The sequence below is a fragment of the Canis aureus genome, unplaced genomic scaffold (genome assembly GCF_053574225.1).
Source record: "Canis aureus isolate CA01 unplaced genomic scaffold, VMU_Caureus_v.1.0 ptg000280l_RagTag, whole genome shotgun sequence".
Classification (NCBI taxonomy): Eukaryota; Metazoa; Chordata; class Mammalia; order Carnivora; family Canidae; genus Canis; species Canis aureus.
Genome location: NW_027554527.1, coordinates 11,431 through 15,631, shown reverse-complemented (window position 1 = coordinate 15,631; position 4,201 = coordinate 11,431). Strand labels below are relative to the sequence as shown.

The following is a 4,201-nucleotide window of genomic DNA, read 5'->3' as shown; positions in this document are numbered from 1 at the left end:
GAATGGGGGCTAGAATGAATATTGATATGGAGGATGTAAGTGGTCGTAGAGGTTCTTTTGTGAAGAGTTTTACTGCATCTGCGATTGGTTGAAGGAGGCCGTAGGGGCCTACGATATTAGGCCCTTTTCGAAGTTGTATGTAGCCTAAGACTTTTCGTTCAACGAGGGTGAGGAAGGCTACGGCAAGAAGGATTGGGATGATAAGAGAGATAATGTTGATAAAGAACATTTTGTTAGGGAGAGGAATTGAACCTCTGATAATAAAGGTTTAAGTTTTACGCAGTTACCGGGCTCTGCCACCCTAACAAAGCCCCTTTTCTCGGGCTTATGAGGAGATAAACTGGTTAGATTGAGTTGACTTCATCTATTAGTTTTAAGGCGCCTTTGTGAGGTAGGCCTTACATCCCTTGTCCTTTCGTACTGGGGGAGGTTATATAATAGATAGAAACCGACCTGGATTACTCCGGTCTGAACTCAGATCACGTAGGACTTTAATCGTTGAACAAACGAACCCTTAATAGCTGCTGCACCATTAGGATGTCCTGATCCAACATCGAGGTCGTAAACCCTATTGTCGATATGGACTCTTGAATAGGATTGCGCTGTTATCCCTAGGGTAACTTGTTCCGTTGATCAAAAATTATTGGATCAATAAGTGATGTTATATTTTGACTTGTGGGTCTAAATTTTAATCACTCGGGAGTTTTTTTATATTCCGAGGTCACCCCAACCTAAATTGCTAACCCACAATAATGGTGTAATGTTATGCCTTGTAGGTATTTAGTATCCATAAGTTTGGGTTAGTTAATTAAAGCTCCATAGGGTCTTCTCGTCTTATTGTGGCATTCCCGCCTCTTCACGGGAAGGTCAATTTCACTGATTGGGAATAAGAGACAGTTAAACCCTCGTGTGGCCATTCATACAAGTCCTTATTTAGAGAACAAATGATTATGCTACCTTTGCACGGTCAGGATACCGCGGCCGTTAAACAAGTGTCACTGGGCAGGCAGTGCCTCCAATACTAGAAATGCTGGAGGTGATGTTTTTGGTAAACAGGCGGGGTTTGTGTTTGCCGAGTTCCTTTTACTCCTTTTAATCTTTCCTTAAATGCATGCCTGTGTTGGGTTAACAATAGGGTAGATAAGTATTTCATTTTTGGGTTGATATTATCAGATTGTTAACTATCAGTGGTCTATCCGTTTCTGATATAAGCTTATGCGGGGAGAAAATAGTTCTTGTTACTCATACTAGCATTGTTGCTTCTATATTTAAATAGAATGGCCCAGGAGGTATAATTAGGAGTTGATGTAATATGATTGGGATTAAGTTATATTGTTTGTTGAGCTGGAACGCTTTCTCAATTGGTGGCTGCTTTTAAGCCAACTATGGTGATGTTAGTATATACTCTCTAATAAAGGTTGTATCCTGATTCTAAGAAGCTGTACCTTCTTAGACTATATTTTAAATTTACATTAAAATTTTGTTTTTTTTTAGGTAAATTTAAAGTTGAACTAAAATTCTGTTTGTGGGCAACCAGCTATCACCAGGCTCGTTAGGCTTTTCACCTCTACCCACAAATCTTCTCACTATTTTGCTACATAGATGAGTTGATCCTTTTAGATTGTTTATGGGTAGCTCGTCTGGTTTCGGGGAGCTTAGCTTAAGTTCTCTTTGTTAAGTCGTTTCTGGCTAGTTCATTATGCAAAAGGTAAAAGGGGTAATCTTTGCTGTTTAATACTGTTAAGATGTCTTTCATCATTCCCTTACGGTACTATCTCTATCGCTCCAATTAAAATTTCTATCTCCTATACTTTTATTATTTAACTAAATGTTTTACTTTATATGTCTGTGATACTTAAGTTTGGGGTTAGTTGGGCTAGCTTTTGTTCAAAGTGGTCATAAGTAATGAAATCTTCTGGGTGTAGGCCAGACGCTTTAGTTAAGCTACACTTTGATTAATCCAAGCACACCTTCCGGTATGCTTACCTTGTTACGACTTGTCTCCTCTTGTGTCTTAGTTAAGTTAATATGGTTATGGTTGTGTCTTATTACTTGAGGAGGGTGACGGGCGGTGTGTGCGTGCTTCATGGCCCTATTCAATTAAGCTCTCTATTCTTAATTTACTACTAAATCCTCCTTCAGTTTTTAATTTCATAAAAACGTTCGTGGAATGTTCTTGGGTAGAAAATGTAGCCCATTTCTTCCCACCCCATAAGTTACACCTTGACCTAACTTTTTTATGTAAAATGATTGTGCTTACTATTCTACCTTTTGAGGGTTTGCTGAAGATGGCGGTATATAGACTGAATTAGCAAAGGGTGGTGAGGTTTATCGGGGTTTATCGATTATAGAACAGGCTCCTCTAGAGGGATATAAAGCACCGCCAAGTCCTTTGAGTTTTAAGCTATTGCTAGTAGTCCTCTGGCGAATTATTTTGTTGTAAAATTATCTATGTTTAGGGCTAAGCATAGTGGGGTATCTAATCCCAGTTTGGGTCTTAGCTATCGTGTAGTCAGATTATTATAAAGTCACTTTCGTGGTCTATTTTATGGTAACTGTAGCTTTTTACGGCTTAGTTAAGTTTTAACTTTAGTGCAAAGGTATCTTAAACACGCTTTACGCCGTGGGCCTATTAGTTTGGGTTAATCGTATGACCGCGGTGGCTGGCACGAAATTTACCAACCCTTTTTAGTATGGCTTAGTCAAACTTTCGTTTATGGCTTAATTTTTATCACTGCTGTATCCCGTGGGGGTGTGGCTTAGCAAGGTGTTATGAGCTACTTAAGAGTGTGCTTGATACCTGCTCCTTTAGATCACTGCTGATTTTAAGGGCATTCTCACTGGGGCGTGGAGACTTGCATGTGTAAGTCTACTAAGAACTAATAGGAAGGCTAGGACCAAACCTTTGTGTTTATGGAGTCGTGCGACTCATCTTGGCATTTTCAGTGCCTTGCTTTATTAATTAAGCTACATTAACTTATACTGAAATTGTAGTGTGTATAATAAATAAAATACATAGTAAATATGAGAGGAAAAAAAAAGGGGATGCTATCTATAGATAGACCACGAGATCGAATGCGTGTAAGACTGTTGTGTTAAGTTAACTAGAGTAGCAATACATTTGTATACAATTTAAATAAAGCTTGTGAGTATTGTATGCACTTAGTCCTGTTTTTGGGGTTTGGCAGGACATAAATAAGTGTATAATAGATGACATGAGTTTATGGGGGGTAAGGGGGGTTTGTATAAGTTAACTTAATGTCTTGCGCGTGTACGTACGTGTACACACGTGTACGTACGTGTACACACGTGTACGTACGTGTACACACGTGTACGTACGTGTACACACGTGTACGTACGTGTACACACGTGTACGTACGTGTACACACGTGTACGTACGTGTACACACGTGTACGTACGTGTACGTACGTGTACACACGTGTACGTACGTGTACACACGTGTACGTACGTGTACACACGTGTACGTACGTGTACACACGTGTACGTACGTGTACACACGTGTACGTACGTGTACACACGTGTACGTACGTGTACACACGTGTGTCCTAGAATTATATGTCCTGAAACCATTGACTGAATAGCACCTTGATTTTATGCGTGAGTTGATAAATGATAATGAATAAGTCCAGCTACAAGTTATTTGACTGCATTAGGGCCGCGACGGGCATATTCCCTGAGAGCAGAAGATAAGTTAGAGTTAGTGCCGTTGCGGTCATAGATGAGTGATAGCAGATTCCCCCCCTAAAAATAAAAGATACCAAATGCATGACACCACAGTTATGTGTGATCATGGGCTGATTAGTCACTAGTCCATCGAGATGTCCCATTTGCGAGAATTAGTAGGATTGGAATAAATAGAGTCATGGCCCTGAGGTAAGAACCAGATGCCAGGTATAGTTTCATGATAGTAACCCCCACATTAGCATGGGCCCGGAGCGAGAAGAGTGACATTACAGGCAAGGATTGATGGTTTCTCGAGGCATGGTGATTAAGCCCTTATTGGACTAAGTGATATGCATCTAGTTACTGTTGAGGATCAATGGGTTGTGGAATTGGACTAGACATGTCCTATGTAAAGATATAATATCATGTACATGCTTATATGCATGGGGCAAGCCATTAATGCACGACGTACATAGGGGAGGGAAAGAAGGATTTTTTGGAGATACTGACATAGCAC

At 40.1% G+C, this 4,201-nt stretch overlaps 1 pseudogene; it reads right to left on the bottom strand.

Annotated features, from left to right (window-relative positions):
- Window positions 1–1,953: 1,953 nt before the first annotated feature.
- Window positions 1,954–2,908, bottom strand: LOC144309951 (18S ribosomal RNA; annotated as a pseudogene).
- Window positions 2,909–4,201: the final 1,293 nt, after the last annotated feature.